Source organism: Hyla sarda, chromosome 2 (assembly GCF_029499605.1).
Source record: "Hyla sarda isolate aHylSar1 chromosome 2, aHylSar1.hap1, whole genome shotgun sequence".
NCBI lineage: Eukaryota > Metazoa > Chordata > Amphibia > Anura > Hylidae > Hyla > Hyla sarda.
In genome coordinates, this window is record NC_079190.1 from 275,321,514 (window position 1) to 275,340,748 (window position 19,235).

General features: G+C 42.5%; 1 long non-coding RNA gene across 1 annotated transcript in view; it reads right to left on the minus strand.

Moving 5' to 3' along the window:
* LOC130356111 (uncharacterized) overlaps positions 1-12,905 on the minus strand; it is a 64,228-nt gene extending 51,323 nt beyond the window's left edge. Inside the window, exon 1 of the long non-coding RNA XR_008888786.1 lies at positions 12,829-12,905. This is a non-coding gene — a long non-coding RNA (uncharacterized LOC130356111). The remainder of the gene's footprint in view (positions 1-12,828) is intronic.
* Positions 12,906-19,235: the final 6,330 nt, after the last annotated feature.

Here is a 19,235-nt window from a genome sequence, read left to right on the forward strand (position 1 = left end):
TCTTTCAAGATAGGGGCATTTGTCTTCTTCACTATTATTTCCTGGTTAATCTGACTTTTTATACCAATTCGAAATTTGTGGACAGAATTAGTATTTGTGTTAGTAGGTTAATAGCTATATTTATGTCCCTAATTTGGGGGGGGGGGCTGTTATTGTTGACATGAAATTGAAGGGTGGTGTGACTGTACTGGACTTGAGTGATGGGCAATGATAGAATTTGGTTTAGAGAGGGGCCCTTGGTGATGTTATAGCTGGCCTACCCTGGTTTGGGTTGTCATTCGCTTTTAGTTGACCCAAGCTGAAATGTGATAAACAGGATTATAAAATCTACAGTGATCCCTCAACATACAATGGTAATTCGTTCCAAATGAACCATCGTTACTTGAATCCGTCGTATTTTGAGGGATCCGTGCAATAGTAATATAGAAAGTTATACTCTCATGTACCCGCCGTTCCAGACCGTCACCGCTGCCCTGGATCGTCGCTGTCATCACGTCCCCGGGTGTCCTCGCTTCTCCGGACTGTCACCGCTGGCCAGGATCGGCGCTGTCATCACGTCCGCGGGTGTCCCCGAGGCTCCGTACCATCACTGCTGGCCAGGATTGTCGCTCTCCTTCTCCGTCATCACATCGCTACGCAGGCCGCTCCTATTGGTTGACGGGACAGCGTGCGCGGCGACATGATGGCGACAAAGGAGAGCGACAGCAATGCAGCGGAGCCCAAAGAGGACGGTCCGGAACGTCGGGGACAGGTGAGTGACACTCACCGGACCACACGGGGCACCTTAAATGGCTATCCGGCAGCAGCTGAAGCAGTCTGTGCTGCCGGATAGCCGTTTATGTGATGGCTCCGACATAAAAAAGCATTGTATGTTGATGCTGCGTTCAACATGCGATGGCCTCTGAGAGGCCATCGTATGTTGAAATTATCGTATGTCGGGGCCATCGTAGGTCGGGGGATCACTGTACCTGCTATCGTTTATTAATAGTGCCATCGTTTTTGTGTGATGATACGGCTCAGTTCCATTGAAATTAATGGAAGAGTTATAATACCAAAGACAATTTGAGGACAGGTGTGATTTTTTTTTGGAAGAAAGCAACTATGTTTTTCTAATTATGGATTACCTCTTTAAAGAGGTTACGTGACATTAAACTTTTGTTAAAAATTCTGCCCAGCAGTCTGCATCAAGACAAAGCCTGGACTTACCCTCTTCAACTCCCCCGTGCCTCCGGTATCCTCATCCCATCCTCTGGTGTGGTACTCTACCTTGTTGCTGGTGGTTGACGCGTCAGACTGCCATTCAGCTAATCCTTGGCCACAGAGATGTCCCGCCTTGGCCACACAGAAGGGTGATGTATTGAACCCCAGCCCTGGTCTTCTTTCTGATGGCGTGCGGGTCCCAATATGTCACACTGTTGCTTAGCCAATCACTTGCAGGTGATTGGTTGAGAGGGCAGTCATTCGCGCTTGTCTCGAAAGGTGGGGCCCAGAGTGTGCCGAGAACAGGCTAAGTACAGGAGATCATAGAGGGTCCCAGCAGTCGAACCCCCCGCAATCAGACACAACCCCTATCATGTGAAAATCTTTAAAACATTGGGTACCATAAAACCCATATGACTCACCTGTTAGTCTTCAAACTGCTTATTTAATTCACTATGTGAGTCTGTCAGCTCACTGAGCCTTGTAGTCCTTGCTTCACTCTCAATCCCTATATGATATTAAGTTTTGCATTTGTATTTCCTTATATGATATTAAGTTTTATATTTGCTTCTTTATTAACCTGTTGTGCACATCGGGTGTACAGATATGTCCTTGCTGCCTGGGATTTTTTGCACCATGTATGCCCTGAAGTGTTTAGCAACTTTGAGGCAGTAAGTGCCACTAACCCTTTAGACGCCATGATCAATGCCGATCACGGCATCTAAAGAATGAAATCCTTTATCCTGGCTCGTTTAGGGGGCTCATTGGACTCCCTTGTTGATTAACTAAAATGGTGGTGGAGGGTCCCCTCATCTGCCTCTGGCCACCTGTTTGGATCATCAATGAAGCAGCATTGGAGAGCCATGCTGTATCAGTTGATCGCCAATCCCACTGTTCAGTGCTATGCAATGCACTGTAGAGTTAGCCAGAGGGCTTACCTCTGCTTCTGTTCTTTTCATGGCTCTCTAATTAATAGAGCCTGCCTACAGCAGGCTCTACCTATGGAGCGCAGATTACCCAGATCAATGCAGCTCAATAGAACTTCTTTGATCTGTATGAGGAATCTAATGATTCCTCCTCAAAGTCCCCTAAGGGGACTAATTAAAGAGGTATTCCAGGAAAAAACTTTTTTATATATATCAACTGGCTCCAGAAAGTTAAACAGATTTGTAAATTACTTCTATTAAAAAAATCTTAATCCTTTCAGTACTTATGAGCTTCTGAAGTTAAGGTTGTTCTTTTCTGTCTAAATCCTCTCTGATGATACCTGTCTCGGGAAACGCCCAGTTTAGAAGAGGTTTTCTATGGGTATTTGCTTCTAAACTGGGCGTATCCCAAGACAGGTGTCATCAGAGAGGATTTAGACAGAAAAGAACAACCTTAACTTCAGAAGCTCATAAGTACTGAAAGGATTAAAGGGGTACTCCGGTGAAAACCTTTTTCCTTTTAAATCAACTGGTGGCAGAAAGTTAAACATATTTGTAAATTACTTCTATTAAAAAGTCTTAATCCTTCCAGTACTTATTAGCTGCTGAATGCTACAGAGGAAATTCCTTTCTTTTTGGAATACTGATGACATCACGAACACAGTGCTCTCTGCTGACATCTCTGTCCATTTTAGCAACCATGCATAGCAGATGCATAGCAGATGTATGCTAAGGGCAGCAAGGTGGCTCAGTGGTTAGCACTGCTGCCTTGCAGTGCTGGGGACTTGGGTTCAAATCCCACTAAGGACAACAATAAATAAAGCGTTATTATAATAACGTCAGCAGAGAGAACTGTGGTCATGATGTCATCAGAGAGCATTCCAAAAAGAAAAGAATTTCCTCTGTAGTATTCAGCAGCTAATAAGTACAGGAATGATTAAGATTTTTTAATAGAAATAATTTACAAATATGTTTAACTTTCTGCCACCAGTTGATTTAAAAGAAAAAAGGTTTTAAGATTTTTTAATAGAAGTAATTTACAAATCTGTTTAACTTTCTGGAGCCAGTTGATTTGGAGCCAATTTTTTTTTCCTGGATAACCCCTTTAAGTGTAAAAGAAAAAAAAAGTTAAAACACACATTAACCCTTTCCATATTAAACATTTAAATCACCCTCTTTCCCATTTTCCATATAATAAAAGCATAATAAAAATAAACATGTTTGGTATCACCATGTGCGCAATTCTCCGAAATATTAAAGAGGCCAGAGGAAGCAGGAAGACCACGAAACAAGGCTTGTTGCTGTCACTCCGCTCAGCTTCGGCTGTGCGGTTTTGTTCTCCCTTCCATGCCGGTAGCCTGTGATTTTTAAAGATGGATCAATAAAAGTAACATTTGATGGTGAGTGCTAAAACTGTTTTTCAACTTTTTTGTACACTTTGGACATTGTTCATTCCAGTTTTATGCACCCCATGGCTTTCATCCAGATTATCTCCACTAATGGCAGAATTTTGCGCATGACATGCTAAGCAGTGGTGCCGCCCCGTCTTTCCTCTATTCCTACAAGTATCATTATTTATAAATAAACAGAATTGTGTTTCTTTTGAGCACGTCATATCCCAGAAAAAATGAAGCAAATAGTAATGAAAAAGTCTGCTCATTAACACAATAGTACCGATAAAAACAACGGATTATGGCGCAAAAATACAGCCTGGTATACAAAAAATAAAAGTGTTATAGGGGTCAGAAAATGGAAATTAGTAAAACTTGACAGAGACTATACAAATTTGTATTGGTGTTGCTGTAATCGGTCCGAAAAGTAAAAAGTATCAAGATAACATTTTTGACTACACAGTGAACAAAATAAAGAAACCCCACATATTTGCAAAATTGCAATTTTTTTTCAATTTCACTTCACTATTTTTTTTTTTGTTTCAGAATATATGTAATAGAAAAATGAAAGGCATAATTATAAAGTACAATTGGTCCTGCAAAAAACAAGCCCTCATATGGGTGTGTAGGTAAAAAAAGAGAGTTATGGCTATTAAAGTTTGAGGAGTAAAAAATTTTAGTGCAAAAAACTAAAATTGGCTGTGTAGTTAAGGCGAAAAGGGGCTGTGTCCTTTAAGGGGTTAAGGGTGGTAAGTCGCTTGCATTAGGTGAGTAGACAGGTAAATGATAATCTGCTGGATGGTCTGACTAAATATTAAGTTTAATGGATATTATTAATTTCAAGGCAGGATCCAATGGGTTATTTCACAGGTATAATACACTACAGTAATGTGTCCTAATGTGTTTATCTCACACAGTAAATGCCATTATGTACATATACATCAGTGGTTCTCAACCTTCTTTGCGACTGTACCCCCAAAGGGTGAAAGTATGCCCGCGGGTACCCCTTGTGCGTAAGTTCGTGCGGAATTTAAGTAGGAGGGGTACCCGCGGACAAAATAAGTAATAAAAGTACTTAATTTCATAATGGCGTGTGCTTACCTTTATACTAATGCGATACATAATCCCCTTGTGCCATTATTTCCCCCTTCATCTTAATCCCCTTTTGCCATTATTTCCTCCTCCATCTTAATCCCCTTTTGCCATTATGTCCTCCTCCATCTTAATCCCCTTTTGCCATTATGTCCTCCTCCATCTTAATCCCCTTTTGCCATTATGTCCTCCTCCATCTTAATCCCCTTTGCCATTATTTCCCCCTCCGATCCCCCTGGGCCAATATATGAGATACACATAACAACACCCTACCTCCCATGCTGCGGTGTTACATTTAGTTTAACATGCTTACCAGGCCTGTGTCTATCTCGTTCGGCGGGAGTCGTAGGGCCGCACTGACAGGTGACATCCTTCTGTGCTGTGGTGGCACCTCCGCGCAACACCAGGGATGTCAGGCCAGGCAGCCACTGCAGCTCACGTAGAGTGGCCGGAGCCACAGGTACAATATAGTGAACTGCCGCTGCGGCGTCCAATCCCGCAGTGCGCTGGCAAATACTGGCCAATGCATGGCCGGTATTTGTCAGCGAATTGCCGTACCCCGCATAACCATTGGCGACGGCATACCCCTGGTTCAAAACCCCTGCATTATCCTATTTACAGCATTTAATATTATGATACATTGGTAAAACATGAAATATTAGTATCGCTATAATTGGAAAGATTGGATTTTCCCTCAATCCCACATGTACAAGTATATTGCTTAGAAAAGTCAATTTGTTTCATTTTAGGGCATAACATATGATTTTGCTTTATTATTTACTGTATCGTTTTGTACATGGATTGCATACAGATATTGCATAGACAGGTTGGGAAGCAGGATGGCCATGAAGCCACTAGAGAGAGCTGTTGCCTATATTTTTAGTAATTTTGTCTTTGTGACACAGAGCACCTTATTCTTTGTTCTGTTGGCATATGGAGAAAACTAAGAAGAGACTGGCTTGGCAAGGATGTAAGAGGACAGAAAGACTAAAAGAGACTAATTTACATGAAAAAATATACACTGCTCAAGAAAAATAAAGGGAAACAACACAATGTAACAAGTCAATCACATTTCTGTGAAATCACACTGTCCACTCAGGAAGCAACACTGATTGACAATCAATTTCACATGCTGTTGTGTAAATGGAACAGACAACAGGTGGAAATTATAGGCAATTAGCAAGACACCCCCAATAAAGGAGTGGTTCTGCAGGTGGTGACCACGGACCACTTCTCAGTTCAAATGCTTCCTGAGATGGAGTCTACAACCCACACAAGTGGCTCAGGTAGTGCAGCTCATCCAGGATGGCACATCAATGCGAGCTGTGGCAAGAAGGTTCACTGAGCACATGTGACAGACGTGACAGAGTCTGGAGATGCCGTGGAGAATGTTCTGCTGCCTGCAACATCCTCCAGCATGACCCCTTGTGAGACCATATTGTGGTGTCCCGGTACCGAATCCTATCCGGTACCTTTGTTTATGGGTCCCCATAGCCAGAGTCTCTAGGACGTCGGGGTCCTTTTGTATAGTCCACCCCTAGTCACCTCTCACCCCTATAGTCATTGCTCTAATCATATGCTCCTTATTTGTGGAAGTTTAATTGTCTAAAATGTATATAAATAGTTCATTACCTGTGAGAAGCGAAGCAGGACCTGCGGGTCACATGATCAGGGGGACTCTATGGTATTTCTGCTTGAGGACCTTTGGAGGTCCTTGTGACGTAATGCACTCATTTCCTTTGTGACGGTGAGTGACAGATGGCTGGACCAATCAAAACGGCCCCGCCCCTTCCCATATAAGGGCGCGGCGGCCATTAATCTCTCTCTTGGTTCCTGGCTGTTGACAAGAAAGGGTCTGCTTTGCGGTCATCAGTGAGTTTATGCCTTAGCCTTGCGGTGACGGCTGTTTTATTCCAAATTGTGAGTGTATCAATCCCTAAACACTCTGTAAGACCACCGGACCTTATCTATCCCCTAAATCTGGACGGATCTTCGCAATATACCCTGAATTCAGAGACTATTGTCTAAAGTCAAGGTCCGCAACATCTGTCAGTCATTGAGGTATATGGAGACTGTTTGATTGAGACTGTTACTACTCTGTGGATGTACCGCAATCCGTTAAGTAAAGTTTATGCAAGTTCAAATTCAACTACCTAGTGGACCTTCAGTCTTTATTCTTATGCACCTATCGTTACTGGGAAGGGCGGCGATAGGGCGGAGAATCATCTCAGCATACTAGCCCTCAGCCTGGTGTCACGAACTACAGGGTTAACATTAACCCCTAATTTACCGAAACAATACCCCCACTACCAACACCCCCCAAGGGCTACCACAATATGCTGGTGCGGTTGGCCCTGTGTTCCTCCTAATGCAAGACAAGCAAGCACATTCAACTATGTAAAGACGAAAGAATTTCATACAATTAGTTCATTCATTCAGATCTAGGATGTGTTATCTTAGTGTTCCCTTTATTTTTTTTAGCAGTTTACAAAACATAGCCTAAATCAGCTCATCCATATGTGAATCCAATATGAGACACTTGCATCTGTGAGGAAGCATGGAAAACAAAAGCAGGCTAAGTTCCGTTCAGTGTAGAAAATAAGCAATGGTCATTCCAGAAAAAGTATAATCCAGTACTCGCCCAGAAAATCCTCAGGCAGTAGATTGGTTGGAAAACACCAACAGGTCATGGCTATTGACAGCGTGGTCTTACCTTGTGCAGAAGGTGTAGGCTATGTGCAGGGCCGGCTCTGCCTATTGGCAAAATAGGCAGCCGCCTAGAGTGCACTCCTGATGGGGGCGCCGCTCTGCTTGCAGCAATAAAGTTAGCCAGCATCCGAAGCACCCACCCATCCAGCAGAACCCCGCCACCCCAGTAGTAAGGTGATTACATGAGGAGGTTTGTTACAGTGTGTCACCCCAGTAGTAAGGTAATTACATGAGGAGGAGGTCTCTTACAGTGTCACCCCAGTAGTAAGGTGGAGCCCTTGGGCGGGATCAAGGGGCGGCAAAATTAGCTTTCGCCTAGGGTGGCAAAAATCCTTGCACCAGGCCTGGCTATGTGTACATTATGTTTTTTGGGCTGTACATTAAGCATCAGTTTATTAAAGTAGAAATAAAAATCTGACATTTCCAGACTTTTTTCTTTCTTTTTGGGACCCTTTTCAGTCATAAAATACACGTTTTTGGGCTGTAGCAAAACATACTCATTTTCAAAAGTTGCAAGAGCGGCCTCATCAGCTGCAGATTCGATCTCCACAGGAGACATGAAGTGAAATCTCTCTGCTGATTCAAGCTGGAAGTCATTGTTCACCTGAGGCTATTGGCTGAGGCACCTTTTCAGTGTTTAGGCCCCCCATTTTGACAAAAAATACTGACCAAACTGCTATGAGTGACTCAGCTTTATGATATGTATGAGTTAGTTGTGATGTCATAGTATAATCTGCCTTGTGTCATCAACCCACTTGTGACATCAGAGTTTTACCTAGCTTTAAATGAGCACTGTCAGATCAAAACATTTTATATTTTTTTTTACTAATGAAAATTATCCCCTTAAAGGGGTACTCCGGTGGAAAACTTTTTTTTATTTTTTTAAATCAACGGGTGTTAGGAAGTTAAACAGATTTGTAAATTTCTTCTATTAAAAAAATCTTAATCCTTCCAGTACTTATTAGCTGCTGAATACTACATAGAAAATTATTTTCTTTTTGGAACACAGTGCTCTCTGCTAACATTTCTGTCCATTTTAGGAACTGACCAGAGCAGCATATGTTTGCTATGGGGATTTTCTCCTACTCTGGATAGTTCTTAAAATGGACAGAGATGTCAGCAGAGAGCACTGTGGTCATGATGTCAGCAGAGAGCTCTGGGTTCCAAAAAGAAAAGAATTTCCTCTGTAGTATTCAGCAGCTAGTAAGTACTGGAAGTAATTTACAAATCTATTTAACTTTCTGGCGCCAGTTGGAAAAAAAAAAAGTTTTCCACCGTAGTACCACCTTAAATGGGCACTGTACTACAACATATTTCTAATATACTTTAATAATTTTTTTTGTAATTAAAATACTTTATTTTAATGTTGAAATGCACCCACTAATTTCTAACACTTAGAGCTAATGAAAAGAGGTATTTTTTATATAATAAATATGGGTGATAGAGGCATCAAAACTAGATGTGCATGGTCACGATTTGGTACTAAGTAACATTCATTTTTTTGTGGGATCTGACAGGTACGCTGTAACACACTTGTGATGTTACAGACGTTAGCAGTAGCTTGTCTAACTGAAATCCACTTGTGATGTCACAGCAGCTTAACTTACAGTAACACAGTTTTAATCACAGTTGCTTACTTGGCTGAAACCCACAGTAGCTTACCTGACTGAAAGCCACATTTGATATCACAGCAGCTTACCCAACTTAAACCCCCTTGTGATGTCATAGTAGACACTCCCAGCCAATCACCAGTGACACTGATCTTCACTGATGGCAGCATCAATTGTATGTTTTACCAAAGTGAAACAATGGAATCTGCAACGGAGTCTAATGGAACCCCCAAGACAGATGTGGAGCTATTGTAATTTGTTCTCTAAACAGGGCTCACTCTGCCATGGATCCAGGTGGGTCTATCAGACCCAAGAGGCAGTGTCAGAGCTCAGGGGAGGAGAGGCAGCAGACGTTTAAAGCTACAGGTTAGTCTGGCCCCCATCCAAGGGTTACTTACGGGGCCTTCATCAGGACCAGAAAACCATTAAGTGTGTATAATGTATATAGAGTATGCACTGTGCATGCTGTGTGTATAATCTATATAGTGTTTGCAGTGTGTAAGTATATAATTGATGCAGTATTCATGATTAGTGTTGAGCGACATAGGCCATATTCGAATTTGCGATATTTCGCGAATATATGGACGAATATTCGTCATATATTCGCTACATTCGCATATTCGTAAAATTCGCGTTTTATTTTCGCATATGCAAAAATTCGAATTTGCGAAAATTAGCATATGCGAAAATCAGCATATGCAAAAACTAGCATAAGCGAAAACTAGCATAAGCGAAAATTAGCATAAGCGAAAATTCGTACGCCAGTCTCACGCCTTCTTTACACCACACAAGCTGGAAGCAGAGAGGGATGATCTCCAAAAACGGTGAAGATGGTGTAATAATTAGCCCTAAACTGATTCTGCACAAGATTGGTGACCTCAGATTCAGTGTCCTGGAACATGTCCCAGTTCCTAAGAGAGGGGGGGACAGAACCAGGTTACTGAAGCAGAAAGAAATTATGTGGATCCACAAATTAGATACCTTAAGCCCTAAAGGTTTAAATGTTGACTTTCCAGTCAGGGTGTTCTTTTAAGGCATGCAAGTTGGAGGCGCACTCGGGGATTTGACTCCCCTTTCACACTAGGATTTACCTTGTCGGCTTATTGGTAGTAGCATGTTCGTTTGTATTAGGAGGTATTAAATACCAGTACATTTACATTTTAAATTTCAATCTATGTATATTTACACATTTTTTTCACTTGCAGACACGTAACATGAGATCCGGTTGAAGATGGGCGAGTCGATCAACTGAGGCGAAGACTGCGATCATCCCCCATTTTTTTGAACAACAGCCACCACTATGAGTACAATCTTTTCTCTTCCCACTGTATTATTTCTGTGTTTGTTTTTTTATTTCTTTCCCCTTTTTTTTCAGGAGAAGGGATGATAGTGATTTTTTTAAACGGTCAGGATTTATGTTTTGAAGGACAGACTGACAAGACAGGTCTGGACATTGGGTGATGGAATTTAAGCTCTACCTTAGAGGCCCATACCTGATGGTTTGAGGACAGCGGGGGATCACCTTAAGAACCCCGTAAGGGGTCGGCAAGGTACAAGTCCCTATTTAGGTCCCTTCCACAAATGTAGGTCGAGAAGAATTGACATCGACCACAACCAGTGGAACCATCGCAAGAGGTAGCGGGACCTGGTGAGCAGTCACCCTTGTGCTTTAACAGACATGTGAAACCGTCTATGTTAATCTGTCCATTATTAATCTTTTATATATAAGTAGATTAGGCTATAGTTACTTGGAATTTATTTGGTACATTATCTATCAGCCGACCGTTCAGTGATATATGGTTAGTTATCTCTTCTTCTGAAAAAAGAAAAAGACGAGGGGGGTACCATGTGGGCAGGATAGCCCATTCGTAACATGGCAGCCTGTGACATCTTGAATTCCAATGAGCAAGCGCAAGGAGGCGTGGCCCGGATACAGGACTGTGACGAATTTTTGACCAAGTGATGTGGGTTGGCTGATGACGCGGACCGACGACTTCCGGTATGGCCGGAAGTTGTGATCCGGGACTTGCGCATTCAGTTTGTTTACAAACGGAGGGAGCGGAGTGAACAACCATGCGCTATTGGAGGAGTGACGCAGCCAGCAACAGCTGATGACCGCCCACTACACCGGAGATCATGAACATAGGTACACAATCGGACACTGGAAGTATTGTAACTTTTCACTTTCAAGCAGGGTTTTGCACTATATAATTATTGAAAGATGCTTTTGATGTATATGTATCTTTATATACTAATAGATCACTGTGAGATTGTTTAATCACTGTTTATTATATGACGTCACGGGATTGTGACAGTTTTTGACACCTCCCCCTCATCAATGTGTGCTAATTGAGGGGCCTATAAATATATTGTGCATTTCACTTGTGCTTGAGAAAGGCTCTATTGAGGAGCCGAAACGTTGCGCTTTTCTACAGATGTGTGAATAAATACACCCACACGGGGTTACACGTACTTGGAGTGCCGCTCTCTTTGTTTTGTGGTGAATTTCTTGGGACCTGAGTCGGACCCTGGAGCTGAGCACCCAACAGGATCTGGAATCCTTGGCAACAGCCACGCATGGTGCTTCTTCATTTGGATTGTTTCTTCTATATATATATATATATATATATATATATATATATATATATATATATGTATATATATATATATATAAAGGGAAAAGAAAGAAGAAGCACCGTGATGCAGGATTCTAGATCCGTCTGGGTGCTCAGCTTCAGGGGCAGACCGACCCCCAACGTAATATCCTCAAAGAAGTAGAAGCGGCACTCCAAAGTCACATCAAATAGTGGTTTATTCACTCATCTGTGAAAGCGACGTTTCGGCTTATCAGTAAAGCCTTTCTCAAGCATAAATCAACAGAGCAAAATGGTGTATATATACCCACCCCCCAATTGCACATGCAAAAAGGAGGGGGCGTGTACTCAAAGAACAATCACAATAATAATAAACAGATCAGAGACCACAATCGGTCATACATATCAATATAAAGGGTGAAGGGTAGTGAACCCATATACAGTATCAAGTCCACAAACGTGCGATCGTGTGTAATACACTTAAATTGTGTGCATAATATCATATAATTGATGTCTTGGTCCGGCATCAAGGGCGGCGCTCACCTGTTGACATGAACATCTTCAGCCAATGGAAACTCCGCTGTTCCTCTCGTAGGTCTCGCTTGTAAACAAAGCTTGTGCGCATGTATCGGATCGTCACATCCGCTTTCAACCGGAAGTTGTGGATGATCACATGTTCGCTTAGAGACGTAGTGAAGAACGCCCTCAGCGCATGCGGGTAGCTCCAGCTTGAATAAATCTCCGCCATCTTTGACATTGGTATATATACCGATAATCACCATCATCTCTTATGGCAAAATGTGTGAATAAGGTAAGAATGTTGCACTGGATGACCATCCTAACTAATCGGACTAAAAGGCAGATCAGAATCACTATACATAATAAAAATATGTTATACTATATTAGTAATGTTATTAAAGATTATGTGTGGTATGCTCACTAGCAGGTTCCATATCTGTGAGGCTATAATCATTGCATTGTCCTGACAGTTTGGATGCTATGGCATATGTCTATTATGGCAGGCGCCTTGCAAGCCTATGGGGCCCTGCTGTCAACATCCCTATCCAGGGGTTATGTGACACTATTGGGCCTCTTGTGGTGTTCCCCAATTATACCTATTCATACTGTCAATCAAGGACATACATCACCCCTAGGGACCAGAAATTTGCTCCCACACACAATCAATTTTTAAATAATGGATACTGCCTATCAAAATCATAACCTAATCTAGGTCATCCAGTGCAACATATGATACCTGGAACACAAAAGTAGAGACACGGGGCCAACAGAAAAATAGAAAAGAGACCTTTGAATAAGTATCCTCAAGTATGTCCATGGCTTGATATGTGTTCACTGTGTCAACGGTGAGTCGCCTTCTTGTGTCCGGACAGAATAATAAAGATCTAAAAGTAATAGAAATAATATCCATTAATAAAACAAATATATACAAGTATTATAAAAGAAGAAAGAGGAGTCCAGAGTCCAGAAACTCTGAGGATAATATTTATTCACCAGATGGTCATAACAGGAACACAGGGTACAGTGACGCGTTTCGGCTTTACAACAAAGGCTTTGACTAAGGCTTTGTAAAGCCGAAACGCGTCACTGTACCCTGTGTTCCTGTTATGACCATCTGGTGAATAAATATTATCCTCCGAGTTTCTGGACGCTGGACTCCTCTTTCTTCTGCTGTTCAATTGGGCGAGGTCCGCGCTCTGTCCGTGCGCACCTGGGGTGAGCTGAAGCATTGCTGTTTCTCTAAGTATTATAAAAGTATACATGGAAAGAAATATACCCTACTACGGGATTGTTAACATCCACCAACTGGGTGCACCACGTAGGGTGACTTTGACCTGAATATATCTCAAAGCGTCAACTAATTAAATACACGGACTGGAAAGTCCATGTTTAATCCACCTGGGTACAGTGAACCAAGTTTGTGTATCCACATGACCTCTTTTTGTTTAAGAAGTTTAATTCTATTGCCCCCTCGTCTGGGCATCGGAACCTGTTCCAAAATGGAAAACCTTAACTGATTGATGGTATGTTTTGTTTCAATTAAGTGTCTAGGAATCGGGAATTCAGTTTTTTGTGTTCTAATGGAAGATTTGAGGTTATTTAATCTTGTTTTACATTCCGTGCTGGTCTCTCCCACATATAGTAACTTACAGGGACATGTAATGACATATACCTGCTAGTGAGCATACCACACATAATCTTTAATAACATTACTAATATAGTATAACATATTTTTATTATGTATAGTGATTCTGATCTGCCTTTTAGTCCGATTAGTTAGGATGGTCATCCAGTGCAACATTCTTACCTTATTCACACATTTTGCCATAAGAGATGATGGTGATTATCGGTATATATACCAATGTCAAAGATGGCGGAGATTTATTCAAGCCGGAGCTACACGCATGCGCTGAGGGCGTTCTTCACTACGTCTCTAAGCGAACATGTGATCATCCACAACTTCCGGTTGAAAGCGGATGTGACGATCCGATACATGCGCACAAGCTTTGTTTACAAGCGAGACCTACGAGAGGAACAGCGGAGTTTCCATTGGCTGAAGATGTTCATGTCAACAGGTGAGCGCCGCCCTTGATGCCGGACCAAGACATCAATTATATGATATTATGCACACAATTTAAGTGTATTACACATGATCGCACGTTTGTGGACTTGATACTGTATATGGGTTCACTACCCTTCACCCTTTATATTGATATGTATGACCGATTGTGGTCTCTGATCTGTTTATTATTATTGTGATAGTTCTTTGAGTACACGCCTCCTCCTTTTTGCATGTGCAATTGGGGGGTGGGTATATATACACCATTTTGCACTGTTGATTTATGCTTGAGAAAGGCTTTATTGATAAGCCGAAACGTCGCTTTCACAGATGAGTGAATAAACCACTATTTGATGTGACTTTGGAGTGCCGCTTCTACTTCTTTGAGTATATATATATATATATATATATATATATATATATAGACAAAGAATAAGTCAGCCAGCACTTTAGTTGATACCAAACTATTATATGGACCTGGCCTACAGGTGCACGCTACTAGGCTAGATATACAGCAACAGAAGAATGCAGCAGCACACTGCCAGCACAAGGATATAGGTGAAACATGAACATGCAGATAAAACATGGAGAGCTATACAGCTATGGTGTAATAGATGCAAATGTGAAACTATGAAATAGTGAGGCACTTAGCTCGCAAATTTGTCTCCGCCTGAGGTCAAATAGCTTGGACCGTCCCACCACGATAAGGTGGCCTCTTGGGACGGACCCTACACTGTGAATATGCCTCTGTGTGAACAGTTAAAGACACCTTATACACACACCTGATAGATAGATATACACACGCACACCTTATTTTCTTCTCCCTGCACTGGTGAATACCATGTCCACAATGTAGGGTGCAAGTCCACAAGAAATCCATTCATGTTGTGCCCATAGAGAAGCATATAAGTGTGCATATAAACAATTCATTGATATAGTGCCTTATATTAGTGGTCAGTGTGCCTAGAAATCACAATCAATATTTGCTGTTAAGACGGATCAGACTCTGAGACCAGGGTCTGATTACAAAATTAAAGGAAAGGTGAGTATTAAGGTAGTATATGACCTGTATCAGTAGGACTGCAGAATAGGGAAAACACAGAGGTCTAAAACATAGATTTTATTCAATATTTATACTGTAAAATGCACAAAGTATGCGATTGTGGACAATTATAAGATACAAAATAATAATAGCAAATAGTATATACACAACGTAGCAACAACTTGTATATACATATAACAAATATCCAGTCAGTAGTAGGTAACCAAAAGTAGATAGCCTAATGGTATTCTCCTCTTTAATTCTGAGCCTGCTGATCTATAGACCCCCTACCTGTTACTGCAGAGAGGCCTTCCTTGTGAGGGCCTGCCTGCACCCGGAACCTCCTACCTTATCATGTGATATCAGAAACGGGGAGAGTTCTTGGTGCAAGGAACAGGCAGAGGAGAAGAGGTTAACTAGCCAGTTCATCCTTTGCTGGACCAAAGTCACATCGCTGCCTCCGCCTATCTCTACGGTCACCATATGGTGGGTCCAGGAGATTATTCTGCATAGGACATTCATCATTGACACTAAGGAGACCCCTGCTTAACAGCAACATGGATGGAACATTCCCTTGCTCTTTATGCAGATAATCGGTCTGAGGGCTATCTGCACAGGCATATATGCACATCACACCGCACTTGTATATACAGCACATCCATAAGTCTTAAGGCCACTAAACCTGGACACATCTTATACCAACTAGCTTAATCTGTATCATCTAAAGCTTACTCCCTTGGACTACCACAACATTACCTAAGTGGACAACCTTTGGGACACTAATTTGGGGTCTCTTTTTATACTTACCAATGTTCATGTCTATAACAATACCTCCTCGAGTCACACAGTGATATTTACTTTGTCCCTCCTTATTACTCTCTCCCTGAGGAGTTGTGCCGCTTCTGCTACGCGACACAACAAAACGCGTTGGATTTGTGTACAGATATCATGAGTGTAATGCGATTATGTTAACCAATTGCTACTATATATGTCTATCACATATACTTTACCACAGGGTAATTATTTGGAGGACACTGTCAGTAAGTAGTTTGGTTAACCTCTTCTCCTCCCCTTTTTCGGTATCACAGGGTAAGGTAGGAGGTTCTGGGTGCAGGCATGCCCTCACAAGGAAGGCCTCTCTGCAGTAACAGGTAGGGGGTCTATTGACCAGCAGGGTCAGAAATAAAGAGGAGAATACCAGTAGGCTATCTACCTTAGGTTACCTACTACTGACTGGATATTTGTTATATGTATATACAAGCTGTTACTACATTGTGTATATACTATTTGCTATTATTTTATATCTTGTAATTGTCCACAATCGCATATTCAGTGCATTTTACAGTATAAATATTGAATAAAAGCTATGTTTTAGGGACCTCTGTGTTTTTCATATTCTACAAAATTAAGGAGACAGAGACCCCTAGTGGCAAGTTTTCTTTACATCTATAGCTTACACATTTTTAAATAAAAGTATATTAAGAAAATCCTGTTTTAAGGAAGCTTTAAATTAAAAAAAATTTTTTTCCATAGAGCTACAGTTCCTTGCATATGTAATCCCTCCCTTGGACATTTTGCTACTGTTAAAACACGTTATTCAAAAAGACAAATTGTTACCATCTCATTAACACAACATGCATAACGTAATTTGAAAGTGCAAAATAACTTTTACTGTGAAACAAACAACAATGAGAACAAAAAAAGTATACATCTGTTAGATTAGATGCATAAATTAGATTAGATCCATAAATTAATGATGCCCCCCCCCCCCCTTTACCCTATTATCCCCCCCCCCCCTTACTCAATATTTGGTAGAAATCCCTTTTGCTTTAATTACAGTTGCAAGTCTTTTGGTGGTATTTCTCTACCATCTAGACATGGATGGGTTTGCCCATACTTCTTGGCAAAAAGCTGAAGCTCAGTCAGATTGGATGGAGACTGAACAGAAATTTTCAAGTCTTGCCATAGGTTCTGAATTAGATTCAGGTCTGGACTATGATTGGGCCATTTTAGGATATTTACATGCTTTAAATGTGTTGTCCAGTGGAATGTTAATTTACTATTGTCACCAGGTGACCCACAAAAATAATAAACACTGTAACTTGCCTTCTGTTGCTCCATCTCTAACCGGTCTCCGATGACAGTTAGCTTTAGTAGTGGCAGGCAGAGCTGTTGACATGACGTCACATGGCTTCCCCACCAATCACTGTCCTGCCTCAGCCTGTGATTGGCAAGCGGTACTGTCAGTTTCCCCAGCTAATGATGCAATGCTCTGCAGCTTGGGGGAAAGCTGTGTCTCCGGCCGGTGACTGGGCGCCCTGATACTGGACCCACGAGGGTGCGAGGGAAGGTGAGTTAAAGGGGTTCTCCGGTGCTTAGACATCTTATTCCCTATCCAAAAGGATAGGGGATAAGATGCCTGATCGCGGGAGTCCCGCCGCTGGGGACCCCCGCCGCTGGGGACCCCCGTGATCTTGCACGCGGCACCCGTTTATAATCAGTCCCTGGAGCATGTTCGCTCCTGGTCTGATTACCGGCGACCACAGGGCCGACGGCGTGTGACATCACGCCTCCGCCCCCATGTGACGTCACGCTCCGCCCCTCAATGCAAGCATACGGGAGGGGGCGTGATAGCTGTCGCCGCCATTGTCCCATTGCCTCTCCATCCTCTGGCCACATACAGCCGCCGCTGCCCCATTGCCTCCCCCCATCCTCTGGCCACATACCGCCGCCGCTGCCCCCATTGCCTCCCCCCATCCTCTGGCCACATACCGCCGCCGCTGCCCCATTGCCTCCCCCCATCCTCTGGCCACATACCGCCTCCCCCCCCCATCCTCTGCCCACATACAGCCGCCGCCCCATTGCCTACCCCATCCCGGGTGTTATAATTGCCTGTTCCTGGGGGTCCACGATACTTCTGGCTCCTGCGCTGTTGCTGTGCGCTGCGTAATGACGAGTGACGTCCCCAACGCAACGTCACCGTCAGTGCGCACAGTGACAGCGCAGGACGCCGATGGAGCCAGAAGTATCTCGGACCCCCGGGAACAGGTAATAATAACACCGGGGATGGGGGGGGGGGGGGGCAATGGGGCGGCAGTATGTGGGCAGAGGATGGGGGAGGGGGGGGCGGTATGTGGGCAGAGGATGGGGGGGGGCAATGGGGCAACTGTGGTTAGACTCAGGACAGGTCTCTGGCCCGGCAAAAGCCGCTGCAGTTGACAGATTATCGGTATCGGCCTTAAAAAATCGATATCGGTCGATCCCTAACACTTATGCAGCGCACTGTGTGTAGTTAATTTTACTTTCAAAGGGACTGCTGCCATTATGTTTTATCTGTCTCTATATTTGGGATTTTCAGCTCTATAACTATTGCAACTCTATAACAATATAATTTGATCATACACACCTTAGGGCTCATTTGCATCATGTTTGTGCCCTATACTTCACATATACATCAGCAACCTGTGAAAATGGGATGCCAACGTACAAGTCCATGCACAGGTATGGGTCCCATTGATTAAACATAGTCAACTAGTGACTATATTTGAGTCATTTACCACTAATATATACGGTATGTGGGGCATTTATTATTGTTTAACCCTTTTTCTTGGTTTTGCTAATCTGTGTGACCTTTTTATTTAGACTTTTGCAGGAAAACAACTTGGTTAGTGAGGTAAATGTAGTGTGCAGTGGTTGGTGAATTATCAACTGTGACTTTTTAAAATAGTCAAACATTTTTTGCCTATAACACACTTGATTATACACTATTTAGCCATTTATGAAGAAGAAAATTCACATATGCCTGTGGCAAATGACCCGAACGTAGTCACTGGGGCACCATGCCAGTACATGAATGTGTATGCAAGGCATCCCATTTTGACAGGTTGTGCAGGGCACAAACATGATAAACAAGGCATGTGGGGTTTGGGATTCAGGCATAGTAGAAACTTCACAGAAAATAATATAGCGTAAAGGAAATGTGATACAATCCATTTTAGTTTCTTTCCATCTCAGTCTCCCTCCAGCCCATCCCAAAAAATAAACTTGAAATATTTTTCAGTGTCACGTTAAGAGACTAGGAATAATTCGGAAC